We start from the raw sequence: 15134 nt of genomic DNA, 5'->3' as shown, positions 1-15134 counted from the left end.
CCCACCATCTTCCCGCCATCCCCCCACCATCCCTCCTCTATCCCCCTGTCATCCCCCCATCTTGCCCCTGCCGTCCCCTCACTGTCCTCCCACCATCCCTCTGCCTTCCCCCTGCCATCCCCCCGTCTTCCCCTCGTCATCCCTCCGCTGTCCCCCCACCATCCTCCTGCCATCCCCCCACCATCCCTCCATCATCCATACGCCATCCTCCTGCCGTCCTCCCACCCTCCCTCCTCCGTCCCCCTACCGTCCTCCTGCCATCCCCCCATCTTGCCCCTGCTGTCCACCTGTGGGACTATCTTCCCACCATCCCCTATGTTCCCCCGCCATCCTCCTGCTGTCCCCCGCCATCCTCCCGCCATCCCCCATCAACCCCCTGCCATCCTTCTGCCATACCCCCACCATCCCTCCATCATCCATATGCCATCCTCCTGCCTTCCCTCCTCCGTCCCTCCTCCGTCCCCCCGCCATCCCCGTACCATCCTCCTACCATCCCTCCGCTGTCCTCCCGTCATCCTCTTGCCATCCCCCCACCCTCCTCCCACCATCCCCCCACCAACCTCCTACCACCCCTCCGCTGTCCTCCCACCATCCTCTTGCCATCCCTCCGCCATCCTCCTGCCATCTCCCCACCATCCCTCCTCCGGTGCTGCCGGGGGATGCAGTCCCCAAACGGTACCCGCTACCGTTGTTTGTTCGGAGCCAAAGCGCACGTAGTAACTCTATTGCAAGGGCATCTCTGGGCTTAGAGGAGCAATGAGCACAAGGAGACGTCCCGTGGGAAACGCCGAGCGGGCAGCGGGCTACTCAACAACCTAGACCAAAGCGAAAACGTAAGCAAAAAGTATCTCCCAGTGCTGAAGAGATCTGATTTTCAAGAAATCTGTCACTACTAAATAGGGGTCAGTATGCAGCTCAGGAAAGTGAATTACTTGTAGCAAAGCCAAGAAGTGAGATCAACAAAAACATTTCAAGTCTCAGTCCAAAAAAGAAAAGGCCTAGCACATGTGCTGTGGAGACCTACGGTTTGTATGCCAAAAGCTCTGGTACTTTACTTTTAACCCTCTTACCTCGACGTGGATATTACTTACTACAGCTGAGAATTTTCACTGGATAAATTGGTTTTCGATGGTATATTGAGTCGACTAGTGAAATTTTGTTGGAAGGTGTGTATCTGACCCATCTTCCACCTCATGGATAAGTGAAACAAAGTGTTAGTGTAATGACACGCAAAGGGTCAAACAGTTGGGGTAGGCAAGGCCGCTAAAACTGATAGAGAAAGGGGAAACAAAAGTGTGAGAGTGAGGAAGTATTTTAAAGTGTTTGGGCTAAGTTATGGGTTCTCCGTGTCAAACCAAGGTGATGTTACCTGGCTGTCTCTCGGTGATACTGTGCAGGGCTACTCAACATGTTTCTCGGTGGCTTTGGAAAAAGAAATAATCTAGTATTGCGGAGCAAGTTATCTTGTTGAAGACTTCGGCTAGACCACAACTGGTAAGTTGAGAAGAAGTAAGTCTGTTTTGCTACCAGGTCACAAAAGATCATTTAGAACAACTGCATACTACCCTCAGAGTATATTTCCAGTTCTACATGGGATGTGGTCATTTCCTCGACTTTCATTTCATCTTTAAAGTATTCTCAGGAGGGTTTTCATGTCCAAAATGATTTTACACTAGTGCTGTTCATACCAGCTTCTGTCATTGCATGTGTCATCAGGAATCTTCTGCTTTCTTGAAGCTATGCTACAGGACCCAAAAGAAGGACAAACAACCTGATGGTGATTCAGAAGAGTAGCTCCCTGGTAATGTGGAACACCCACTGTGCTTCGTTCTAATTGCTAGCACATTAAGCAGATAAACAAACTCTTAATGATCACATACGCATTTCATTGGTCATGGAGGTACATTGCAAAGTGCCTAGGTTAAATGCAGAAAATACAAGTTTGTGTGAGAAGATGAGGCAAAGAAGTAGTTATTATTAAAAAAAAAGCAACCTGTACTGCCTATTAGATAGCACAATGCTAGTTCAGAATCAGCAAGGCAAACAAAAATGTTTCAGTCATTTGTCTAGTACAGCTCTTTTTGATGTAAATGATTCGTCAAAAATTATTCCTGGGAGCTTTCCAGCTTTACAAAGCGGGTCCAAATTTGTAACTGAGCATTTCATGACCAGTGCAGTAATATGTACTTCAGTTTGGAAAGAGGTCCAGAGGGAGAAAGATGCAAATACTCCATCATCTTTTCAGATTATCTTGTTCAGTTTAGGTTATGCTACCTAACCACAAGTCATTTCCATCATATCATCCTTTGTAACAAGATCAGCATGAAGCTATCTAGTTTTCAGAAAATACTATCTGAGCTTTTTTTGAAACTTTTCCTGGATATTTTATAAAATACCAGGAAAAAATATAAATTCTCTCTCCTACACCATTCTTCAGTGTAACAAGTCTGTAATTGGCTTTACCTGGGAAGTGGCTTTGCCTGTTACAGTGTTGTGCATATGAATTTGTGCATGTGAAACAGAAGAGGAGAATTCACAGAGTGTTTCTCTATGGCTTGCTTTTCTATATCCTTTAGATTTTCAAAAGTTGAAAACACCAGGGGGCAATTTAGAAGGTGATTAAATAAAAACTGATTTGTGATGGCAGTTTCCATTTTGGAAGTGGAGTTCTCTGTCATGAATTCAGAGTGAGGACGGTTACATCCCGCTGTGATCCCTTACTTGCTCCTATCGCATCCCTCTGGGAATATCTCATTAAAATGTTCCGTTGTGTATTTTGGGTGGCTTTCACATGATTTTTTTCTCTGCTTATATCTGAGGAGTGTTTTGTATTTGAGGAGTAACCTGTAATTTTTTCCCCTTCTTAGTATGGTTTTGAAAACATTAAGAGAAAGATCTGCTTTTAGTTATAAAAGCAAACATGCAAACATGTTGCATGTTTGATGAAGTCTGAGTCCACAGAGGCCCTTTCTACTCCCTGGCGTAGGTAATGCAGCTCTCTTGCAAATCTGCCCATCGAGTCCCAAGGAAAATATCTGGGTGCTGATCTCCATTGAAAATGTTGCCTTATTTAAACAGCTGAACACGAAGCTGAGCTCACTTTAGAGCCTCTGTGCAAGGAGATTGCCACCTTCAGAGGTAAAGAAAGACTTGGACACGTAGCGCCTACGCAGCGTAAGTCCAGGTATGGGAACATCATTGCTCAGGTCGCTCCAGGATGTGTCAAACAGGCCGAGCGAGTTGCAATTCGGGTAGACCAGTTGGTCGAGCACAGCCTGACCGTGGGTGCTGAAAATACTGCTTTTTTCCTCCTTCAAAGCTTCACCTCATGCTACTATCTCATAGAGTATTATCTTCTTTCTGGAGAACACTTACTGGTCATACTCTCCTGTTCATTCACCCTGGACAAAGTAACAAACAAGTTACCATTTTCACCCTCCAAAATTACTGTGAAGTCCTTTTTTGGTCCTTGTTTTGTCTCTTGTATGGTGAAACAAGAAGCAAAAAATTGCAATCATGCATATCTCAGATGCTTTTATAACTGTATCAAATTGTTATATTTTTTGTACTCCTTTAGCTTTCTCAGTGTTTCTTTTCAGGTACACGTATGGTGATCCTTGTGGTTAATTGTGGGGATGGTTAAAAAGAACTATTCAGAATAATTTCCTTATTTCTGCTTATTCTGTGGATTTGCATTAGAAGCACATCAGTTTTCAAAACCAAACTGTTTGAAACGCAACTTAGAAAGTTAGTGCATTAGCCTCTTCTGAAAACACTTTTTTCTTACAAAGGCTTCTTGTCCCTCACTTCTTTGATGGCCTGTAATTACCACTAATGGCAACATAATTCTTCGGCAGACAAAGGACAGACAAAACGTATTTTAACGTCATCCCATTTGAGTATACTGTATTAGTTGATCTTTTCAGGAGTGAAGAAACTGGTTCCACTGCCACTCTGAGCAATCCCTCCAAAGACTACAGAATTCACTGCCTGCCGTAGAAACCGTGAAGAATGGTTCTGTGTTTCAACTCTCCTTAAAGTGTTTTTAAAACCATCAATATTAATTACACAGTCCAGGGAGGAAAAAATACTGGCCTCTAATTTTATTTTCTGTTTTCTTTCTCATTCAAACTGTCCTTTCATTTTCATTACTTTAGAGAAATGGATTTCCAAGCAAGGGTTTCTTCCCCCTGGCTGCCAACTAACTGTTCCTGTTTTCAGACGACAAATCATGGTCTTAGGAGAAGAGACGAGAGAAGCTGTTGTCAACCTTTGAGCTCCACAGGCCCAAAGTAATGGGGATGTAAGAAACAGGAGCAATGTGTTAAGGACACACTAGCCTCACCAGTGGGTGTCATTTTCAAAACAAGGCCTTCATAGGCTTCAGCACAGCAAACCTTGAGCTCAGAGCCGAAAGATCTCTATTCATTTGGTGTTTTGTTATTTCCGCTCCTTACTTGTCTAAGTAATTGAACCATTACAGCTTCTGAAGGATAAAAGCAAAAGCAACAAGATTCAAAGGCACAAGATCCAAAGCGTGCTGCAAACGATCCAATTCTATCTTATTCAAAAAGATGAACCCTGGGGATGTGTTGTGGCTGGCTTTTGGCAATGGCTGAAGGCTGCAGGCTAGGGCCAGGCTCAGATGCCAAAGCAGAGAGGCAGCCCAAATATGGAGGTTTATGTGAGATGTGTCACAGTTCTGCCTCTCGGCCTTGGCAGGAGTGGGGCAGGGTAGGGATGAGCTGATGATTAGTTTGATGCATCATAAAATGAGTCAGAAAGATGAAGCGGTATGGTGGAGATTCAGAGCAGGCAGAGGGTGCTGGCTTGGAGCAACTGAGCCTGCCTTTGGGTCACATCTTCACACTCAGAGATGCCGCATTGGCACATTAGCTTTGGGAGCTCCTTGTGAGCTCTGTAATGTCAATGACAACTGCACTACTTTTCTTTCTGCTTGTGAAGGGTGACCCTCTTCCCTGTGAACTTCTCTGGCTTACGTGCAGGTGCTTCTGTCTGTGCTCATCAAACAAGCTGTGCTTCTGCCACTGCTGGGTGAGATGGAGGTGTCTGGAAATGTTGGCCACCAATCCTCTGTCTCTTGGCATCAGGTCTCTGTCCTCAGGCGTGAAGCCACGTCAGCAGAGCGGTGCTCAATTCAGATGCGTGTTTCTGTACTCCAAGGGCTTAACGTAATGTAATTTGAGGGCACCGCCTGATCCCCTCTGCTTCTTTTTGAAGTGTAGGCTCTTCAGAGGCACTTTCTGTTCTTTTGGGAAGTCCTTTGTTTGCTGTGTATAAGAATAGGGAGCAGAAACATGTTTGTCACTCATGTGAAAACTCATTTTTAGGTGATGCCACATTTTGCTTAGCAATCTGAGAACTGGAAAAGGAATGAGGCGTCCACTGATACATTATTGTTTTTCACAGGAAGGGCTGAATTCAGATCTCATCCTTTCTACTATAATGGAAAGAGAGGGACCATCTCCTCATGCTTTGGTTTCCTATTTAACTTTCACGTCATTCAGGTTTGGGACTCGTAGCACTGCGACTTGTCAACAGCTGTCAGTAGGAGGGAGGTCTGTGACTGGGCTGCATGTTCTGGGAATCACCTTTCCTGTCCCTCCCTCCAGGCACCAAGGGTGGCTATTTTAGAGCTGCTCACAGTATGATCTCCTTGAAGTTGGGATGAAAGTGTTTTACCAGGGCTCCCCAAGCCTGCTTTTCCATTGGTCTAGCTCCTTTGAATGGCCTCTAATTAGGGTGGCGCCACCATCTGCTTGTGGATGGAAAACACCATCCTTGACCTTCATTAACCTTGAATAGGGCTACATCTCCATAACTTTGCCTACATCTCTGTTCTTGTGGCCTTCTGTCATTCTACTCTTGCCGTTGGCTGCCCAGCAACTCGGGTATCACTCCTGTTTCATCACGTAAGGGGAACACAGAGCTCTTTGAAACTCCGAGTGCCTGGGGTCATGGCTCAGGTCTCTCCCTTGTGGCAGTATATTGTTTAAGCAGCTTGATCAGCATGACCATGTTGTAACGCAGCTGTATGTCATATGGCTTGTTCTCCCAGAAAATACAGAGATCTTTGGGACCTCACATGGATTGACCTCTTTGCAAGTAGAATTTCTGGTCTTGCATTGTGGTTTCACCCTCTGTAGGCAACTATATCAGCGTTGCAGCCTCATAATTATGTGGCTTGTCTTTCTGGAATATATCGAGTTCTTTCAGATCATCTTGAGCAGCATGATCCCATCCATCAAACACACATTCAGCCCATAAAAGGTATTGAAGTTTGAAAAATGCAAAGATAAATTCAGAAACCCTCAAAATCCAGCAGAGCCAAATTTTGCAAAGGACATCAAAATAAATAATTGTAGTTTCTTCTTCCATTTACATACCAGGGGAAGAGAAACTACACGATGTGGATGTGTGATCAAATAAATGGAAAAGGTAAATTTCTGGGTTGTGTTTTCACCAAATCAAAGGCAGAAACAAAACTCAAAGATCTTAATGTGCTCAAGGCAAGGCACTAGTTAGAATACCGAATACTAAGAGAACTGGAAAGTGTAATAAATAATCCAATGGCTAAGGTTTTTAGTAATTCTCTCTAATTTTGGCCTTGGATGGCTGAGGAATCATTAAAAAAAAAAAACTAAAACAAAAGGGACAAGTTGGCAGGGCCTGAGAAGACCTGTTCCTCTGTCCTCTACAGTGAGTTCTCTGGCAAATTCTGAAGCAAAGAATGATTAAAGTATTTGCAAAATGGCATAACATGAAAAATGATCTTATGTACTTTATAGTTTTTATATGGTACCATATACAGTAATTATTAGGAAGGAGAAAATAATGCTGGATAGAGGAGGCAGATTTATTGCTACAACGGTATGAGTAGCACAGAGGGATAGTGGGTTTCTCAAGGACTGGTCTTTGATCTGGCCATATGTAATATTTTTGTTGATGACATTGCTTCAAAAACAAAAGAAGACCATGAAAATGAAGTTTGCTTATGGCACAAAGCTTGCCAGTGACACAAGTACAGAGGAGAAGACAGCTGGAGATGGGCTGAAGTTGAACAGTGAAAGACTGTACCGTTGGGAACTAATGACAAGAATTTCTGCTATAAACTCAGCAGCTCTAAATGAGAAAGGAGGAGAAAGACTTGAACAGCCCAAGTGATCTTCAGGCAGCTGTGAGCCATCCGTGCAGTGTGGGCATGTAACAGCTAATGTTAGTTCAAGTTAGGTCAGAGGAGATGTTAGCAGTATAGACAGGGAAAGATTAATGCTATCCACAGTGGGTATTCCTGCGATCACATCTAGGAATCTGTAATACATTGTTGGCCATCCACAGTCATATTCATGCGCGTTCAGAAGTTGCACAGAAGTATAGCTGGGAGTGGCACACACGTCTTATAAAAGGACACTCAGATGGGTGTAAACTGGGCATGAAAAAATGTGGTCTGGAAGTTAGGAGGTTTCTAATCTGGAAACAGCGGCTTTGGAAACAGCCTTCTAGGAGTGAGTGTAAATAACCTAGCTAACCTCAGGATAAATTTATCAAGCTCTATGAAAGGAATGAGACGATTTTCTTGCTTGTGATGGCAGGCACTGAGCTCAGCGAGACAGGATGCTTCAGTCCTGCGTCCTATCCTCCTAGTCTGCTTCCTACCAGAGAAGAAGTGGCCTGTTCAAGCCTGCAGTACACTTTTACGGACAAACTTCTTATCCAAAACAACATGGATTTTACCCTGAGAATGCTGATAGCGTGACCTCCTCTGAGCAGTGCTAGTCATCCCTTTATGAAAGGGGTAACGGAAAGGCTTTGGAAGAGCTTTAGAAAAAGTCAGCGTCAGGAGTCAGTGTGGGACAAATGCAACTGTACCACATGGCATTCAAAGCCACATCTCGTTAAATCATTCAGTATGAAGACCTGGAGATGGGGCAGTTTGCCAATTTATTCAGCAGATGTACAGTTAAGGCTGCTTAGCAGCTTTCTAAAATTAGAACAGTCTTCTGGAGACAGATGTTCTTCATGATCAACCGAACTTTTTAGTAGACTCAGTAAATAATATGTTGTCCAATAACATTTTCCCCAAACCTATCCCTATGATATTGCTTTTAAATTCCTTGACCTCTGCATTTTCTAGTGCTTCTTGTAAAATATGTTTTCTTACGGAAGTGTTGATCACTTACATTTTCATAAGAAAAAGGTATGCCACATTAACTTTTACTTGCCCATGGATGTAAAAGGCTGTTTTACGGACTTTTCCCAAAGCCTCCAAGGTGTTTGGAGGAAATTCAAATTACACTCAAAACTTCTTTCTAGTCTGGACTAGTTAATTTAGCCAGCCCAAATCAAGTAGCTTTTTTTTTTTCCCCCACAAGGAAAGGTAATAACTCACAGCTGTCTCATATTTCTTCTTCTCTGTGCGCTCTGCACTGTTCAATTTTGAACTGAAATTTAGCTTTCTTGTCATCTAGTTTTCAGAGATGCCAAGACATTAGGAAGCCTCAGAGTTACTCATCAATACACTCACAGAAGAGGAGAAGCAGCAAATAACCAGCATTACTTCCTAGATCACTTCAGAGCCAAAATGAAGACAGATACTTGTTCTACCCTCCCGAAAGTCTGCAGCAATGTCAGAGGTACATTGTGGTCACAGTAGCAAGGACAGTCAACAGATGTTGTTGATAAATCTGTTGGGTGGGCTTAAAATTAAATAGTCCATGAAACTAAGTTCTCTCTCTTCCGGATAGAACTGCATTAACAGGAGCATAGCCAGCAGGTCTTAGGACGTGATTTTTCTCCTTTGCTTGACACTGGTGAGGCCGCATTCGGATACTGTGCCCAGGTTTTGGGGCCCCCCAGAGACCTCCACAAACTGGAGAGGGGCCACAAAGGCCACTAAGATTGTGGGACTGGAGCCCAGGGTGTACTGGGAGAGGCTGCTGGAGCTGGGTGAGAAGAGCTGCCCTCCTTGGGAACATGGCACGTCTTTCCAAAATATTTTGGGTGGGCCGTGAGCAAGCGAGCTCCTTTAGGGAGACTGCAAATGCTCTGGGTACTTCATCCGTGTGGTGCCGCTGAAAGAGCTACAAAACTACGTAGGGATTGGCATATGTCTACAACGTGGGCTGCAAGATGTGGTTGAGGAGACCTGCCCTGTCTCATTTTCTCCATCTCAGCCCTCCGCAGCTGTAGCAAAGGGACTCCCCTGAGACAACAGGTCATGACGCAACTGTCTGCGAGGCCAGACACACTCACCACCGTCCCCTTGCTATGTGGATGGTCTTGGTGGCAGCTTCAAGACATGGGACAGAGTACTGTGTGCGACGCAGATGTTAATGTTGAGGTTTCATTCGTATGCATATTAAAATTAATTAAAATTACCCTTAGATTATTTCCTGCTTTTTCTCTCGCTTGCTGAGACTCTATTAAGGAGGGACAGGAGGATAAATGAAAATACATTCAGGGCCTCACAGAAAGTGAGGAGTCCCTTTCCTCTCTGTTCTTTGATGTCCATTTTCAGGTGTTCATGACTCTCTTAACCTTCCTTGCTCTTGGAAGTCTGATTACTGATTCATCGTGATTGTTGATTATGCTTTCTCACCTCCTTAGATGCAGCTGTGAGGAGTTTTAAGCCTGCAGATCCCTGTTTGTTAATGTGAGGGTAACACCATTTTAAACAAGAAGACATTCTGTGAAAAGGCTCTTTTTCCTTTACGTTCCTCTGTTAGTAAATGTGGTTTATTCTTGATGATTTCTCATGAACAGCATTTTGCTAGACTTTATGCTACTGTTAGTTACTCCTCCTAAAAACATGTGCGATCTCTAGGTTCGAGAAAATCATCCTCTGAATTGCTAGAAAGAGAAAAGAATCTTTGGTGTCTGGAGAACAGTAAATACATCTGCTGTGAGTTTTCTAAAAACTCAGTGGATTTCAGCTTAACATTTTGTTTTCATACAATCAAAGCCAGGCTGAGGCTGGAGGCACCCCTAGGGGTCTCCAGTTTGACCCCAGCTCACAGCAGGGTGAGTGTCACAGCTACAGTAGGTTGCTCAGACAGCTACAGTAGGTTGCTCAGGGCTGTGTCCAGGTGAGTCTGCGCAATCCCTGAAGATGGAGATCCACCCTAGCTTGGAAACCTGTCCTAGTTGGCTCTGCTCAGATGGGGAAGGACTGTTTCTTTTGGACCAACAGGGATTTCCCATGCTGCGTCGTCTGCCATGATCTCTGGTGCTTTTGCTGTGCCCCTCTGAGCGGGGTCTGGTCCTGTTGTTTTTGTAACCTCTTTGGGCAGTGGAAGATGCGGTTGGATCCCCCGTTGCCTTCTCATCTCTCAGGTGAACCAGCCCAGCTCCCACGCCTCTCCTCATACGCCCTGGCTTCCAGCCCCCCATCACCATGGCCCTACACTGGACTTGGTCCAGTTAGTGGAAGTTTCCCTTGTACTAGGGCTGTACCCCCAATAACCTGCACTGAAGTCCACTGAAATGAACTGAAGGATATCCTCTGATTTGGTGGGTTTCATATTCAAATCAAGATCGGAACTTTCCTTAAAATGTAGACAAGATCCTAGCCTGTAGTTCAGCTCACCCATATAGACTATAAATCTGTTTTCCAAATTCATGGTTTGTTTAGGTTTAGTTCTTGCGTATTTAGCTGTTTTGATGTTTTCAACTAAGCATGGCTTGCAAACAAATCATATAATCGCGTAAGCGGTTTTGGAAATGTTTCGCTCCATCCAAAATCAGGCTTTCCTTGCAAAGGAAAGATGTTGATTTGCTTTGCAGCTTTTCACAGAGCTCAGCTGATCCTGACTGCATTTCAGAATGTGGATTTCAATAATGTGAATGAACCAGCATGCTGGTCATCAGGGTCTTTTTTTTACCACGGTTAGCAGTTGCAATACAAAAGGAAAATGAACAGAATGAAGCATTCACATTTAGTTAGCTGAGTCTTAGTCTTTTGTCTAGAAAATCCTTAACTTCCCCATTGAAACCCACTGTAACACATTAAAAACTTTTGTCTGCTTTCCCGTTAGAATTAGTTCACGTCCATAATGCTCGTAGTTTGTATGTAGAATAAGGAGTTGAAGGTTGGATTTACCCTTCATTAAGCTAGATTCATTTACCAGTCATTACACAGGATTGAAAACTGCTGCGCAGCACAGTAACTGTGCCTGGGGCATGGGCTGAGAAAGAAGGAGAGTGGAGAAATGGTGCTGACATTTCCTCTTAGAAGAATGTCTTTTGAATCTTGTGCTCATCGGAGCTATGAAAGTCTTCTTACTTTTTTATACATTTTTAAGCAATCCACTCAAAAGGAAAAAAAGAAAAATTAATGTAGAAAGTGCTTGAGATATTTTACCTTTCTTCAGGTTCCCGTCTGCTGCCAAGTTCCTTCAGCGTCTTCAACTGCAACAATCTGTGCTATTTTCTAATCACTGAATCCAGTCCAGGTCTGGAGCAGTTTACACAGCAGCTTTCCACTTATCTCAAGTGCGCAGCCTCTTGTCCAGGTGCTGCTCACTTCACATGTGAATTTAGATACAGACTCCTAAATTATGTTTTGTATTTTCTGATTAAGTATTTCCTACAATTACTGGAAAGGCAGTTACAAGGAGATCAGAGCCAAACCATCAGAAGCAACAGGAGATATACCAAGGGGAAATGGAAACTCTCCTTCCTCCGGAGAGACAGGGACAGGTCCTGGGACAGGTCACTAGGGAGGTGGAGGATCTCCATCCCGGGGGGTTTCAGGGCTCGGCTGGTCCAAGCCACAGTTGGTGATGATCCAGCTGTGAGATCTTGGACTAGAGGACCCCAGATGGCTTCTCCTACCAGTGCTGCTGGGATACTGTGATGTTCTTGATAAAAGGTTATTAATAATTTAAGAAATTTTGCAGGTCTAGGTTGCTGTCCAAAGTGCCCTATTTTAGAAGGGACTGGTGTAGCACTCCATTATAGTCAATGTAAGGAGTAACCACCACAACCTCTAATACCTGTTATCATAAATGACTTGTTTAAAATCCTTTAAAGGGAGCCTGAGTGCCTCAGCTGCCACCGAAACTGAGCTCCTGACTTGTTGAAGATGTTGGTGGCAACACAAGCTAGCAAAAGGGTACACGCTCTGCTCGCGTCTCTGTGCCCCTTGGCAATTACCCTTGCCTGTGTGTCCCAGGGGAAACAGTGCAGCTGGGCATCGTGGGTTAGTGAAACACTGGTAGCGTTACCAACTTCCCTTTTTCACAATAAATATAAGTATAGTGAAAGCTTCTTTTGGAGCAAAACAGAGGAAAGTTTTACTCAAATGACTCAGATTGCATGCAAGGCAAGAATAACAGTCCAGGAAAGTTTTTCTTTGTTGTTATTAATGTGGTTGGAGTAATGGGTTTTTGTGCATGCTCTTATAAGAGAAAACAAGCTTTAAGTGGTGGGTAGCTGCTTGTTAATATGGTCAAACTGGATCATTTTTCTTCATCTTTTCTTCAAAGGTCTATAATATTTTTCAAACGTCTATGTCATATTGTAATTAAAGCCAGTGAAGTTTTGCTGGTTGGTTCCAAGGCAGGCTTCAGAGTTTAGAGTTTCGTAAATAGTAGAGTCCCATTTTCCTTTGACTGATACAAAGGTATAGTTTTAAGTCATTGCTTTTATGACTGGTGAAATAACACTGTGCAGAACAGGAGTTCTTATTTCTCTTGGCTTTGTTCACATTTACTCTGACTGAATGTGTCTCTGATTCATTCGCTCATGTTAGCATAAAATCTTTTCTGTGTGGCAGATTTCCCTTACTGGAATTCACATTCTAATTCAATATGCTAACAGCTCATGGTTGCATGCTGATTTTGCAAAACCTTTTATTTAAAATGCCAGGGTAATAATTTACTTTGCTTAAATATTTGTCATTGGTTCCCCTTTTGCTAAGGCAACTGACGACACTTCTTTAGATATGGCTCCAAAAATAGACCTGTTGAAGTCTGGCTAGATCTGATCTGTAAGATGAGTTGTACAGAGTCTTAGAGATTAATATTCGTACCGCAAACCTTTATCTCTCAGGTTTCAATATCTTTACTACATAATATGATGTTACACACATTCACTCCATTAACACCTATACCTTTAGGCGTGGCAGACTGTTCTGCAATAGACCCACAATCTGTGACTATAGAATAAATTTACTTGTGGACTGATTTAGTGTAAAAGGGAGTCTTATAGACATTTATCATATTGAAAAGAATTCCTTAATCTTTATGAAGAGAACAGCCCTCCTGCAGTTATCATTCAGTAGCTTAAAATGTCAGTTGCATCCCTTCCTGACACAGAAAATATATGTGTATATTTAAGGTAAAGATATTTAATAATCACATGCTGCATTAATAGGATAGGAAAATTAATCCCATTCAATGTTAGAGTATAAATATCATCAGCTGAATCAAGATAAACGTGACATTTCCTTTCAAACCTTTCATTCAGAGAGTGAGTCTATTTTTGGGAAATCATGAGGTTGGAATAAGATTAAAATTAAAAAATGTGAACTTGATCTTGTTGCTAACTGTAAAATATTCCCTCCTCCACAGACAAGGTTGCAACTTATTCCTTGTACAAAAACTCTGTTTTAGCTTTCCTGTAATTTTGGCCGGAGAAATTCCACCTAAACTTTGAGGTCAGAGGAGAACATCCTGCTACACACAGACCTTGCCTGTTTATGCAGTGAAAGTTTACAGAACCATCTCGTTTGAAATGTTGACTTCTGCCTCACTTTCATCACCCTTTAACTCAAAAATAACCTTTGAACCTCCGCAAGGTAAAATTCAACAACATCGCCCTCGGGCTATATTTTAAAATAAGCTAGTTGTGCTCAGGCAAAGCTGTTGAGTATCTTGTGGACAGTTTTTAAGTCAATTTGCTCCTTTAGTTGTCAGTGTATTTTTACTCCGATTTAAACAGAAACAGAACAAAATATTTGTGGCATATGTGTTTCGAGATGCTGCCCAGGCTTTTCTGGTTATAGCAAAGCTGTTGATGACAGCCTGAATATATTTTTATAACATTTGTAACCATCCTAAATCTTTCAGCTAATGCACAAGTATCTTCTCGTAAGTTGTTTATTTAATATGGAAAAACGATGATTGCATTTGAAACTATTGTGCTATGATAACACTGATTTTGAGCCTGCATGAATTTTGCGTAAAAAGAACACACTTTGCAAAAGCTTTGAATATGTCAGCCAGGGTTTGAAAGTTCCTCTAGGATAATCTTGCAGTATTGAGAGGTTTTCCCCTCTGAAAGCATTCCACCTTTAGCATTTGCCTCATAAGTATATATTGTCATTTGGCTCCTGAAGATGCTCTGAGGGAGGCAGGCAGACTCAAGGAGCCCATTAAAGTGTGTGCGGTCTGAACAAGGGCTAATGCATTACTGAGGATAACTTTGAACTGACACAGAAAGTCAGCGCTTCTTCTTGGCTTAGGAAAGCCAGTTAATTCTTTCAGGACCTTAGAGCACGTTATTTTTAGCTGAAAATAATCACGGGCTATTAAACACAAAGAGAACCTGAGCCGCAGAGAGGCCCTGAGGCACCGAGCATGACACCAGGAAAGTCTCACTGCTGCGGTTTTGTACTCCTTAGGCACTGGGGAGACTTATGGGACTGCCTGTCTGACCCCGTATGGTCATTCCTATGCAAACTGGACACACTTGTGTCACCCAGAGAAGACGAATTATCCTTTTTAATTACCCCTTTTCAAACTATGCGCAAACAAAAAAAAATGAGGTATTTCTCAAAACAGAAAGAAAATGTTAGGAGTCAGCAGAATTGCTCCAATTCGTTCCTTGTTCTCCGTAGAAATGGCCATCTTACCCCTCTACAGCTACATTTTCCAGAAGGAGGAAAACGGAGCCTATTCTAAGCAATTTTCCAAAGGTTATATAGGAAGTTTGGTGGAGAGCCTAGAAATAGCTGAGGGCAGCTGGACACATGACTACAGGGCTAGTGCTGAAGTCCTTATACTTGAACTGAAGGCATCTGCAAAACAGACCAGTCCTGAAAAAAGTGCGGTCATTGAGGTAAGAAATATTACAGTTATGAGCTACATTTTCTGAGGAAATGAACTAAGACT

At 43.0% G+C, this 15134-nt stretch overlaps 1 long non-coding RNA gene across 1 annotated transcript; it reads right to left on the bottom strand.

Moving 5' to 3' along the window:
- Positions 1-416: 416 nt before the first annotated feature.
- LOC138067856 (uncharacterized) lies at positions 417-12094 on the bottom strand. The gene is made up of 3 exons (XR_011142305.1): positions 11381-12094; positions 1092-5291; positions 417-815 (listed from the first exon to the last, which is right to left on the bottom strand). It is a non-coding gene; the product is annotated as an uncharacterized lncRNA (long non-coding RNA).
- Positions 12095-15134: the final 3040 nt, after the last annotated feature.

The sequence above is a fragment of the Struthio camelus genome, chromosome 7 (assembly GCF_040807025.1).
Source record: "Struthio camelus isolate bStrCam1 chromosome 7, bStrCam1.hap1, whole genome shotgun sequence".
NCBI classification, from domain to species: Eukaryota; Metazoa; Chordata; class Aves; order Struthioniformes; family Struthionidae; genus Struthio; species Struthio camelus.
Note: the sequence above shows the minus strand (reverse complement) of the source record. Positions and strands in the feature narration are given on the sequence as shown.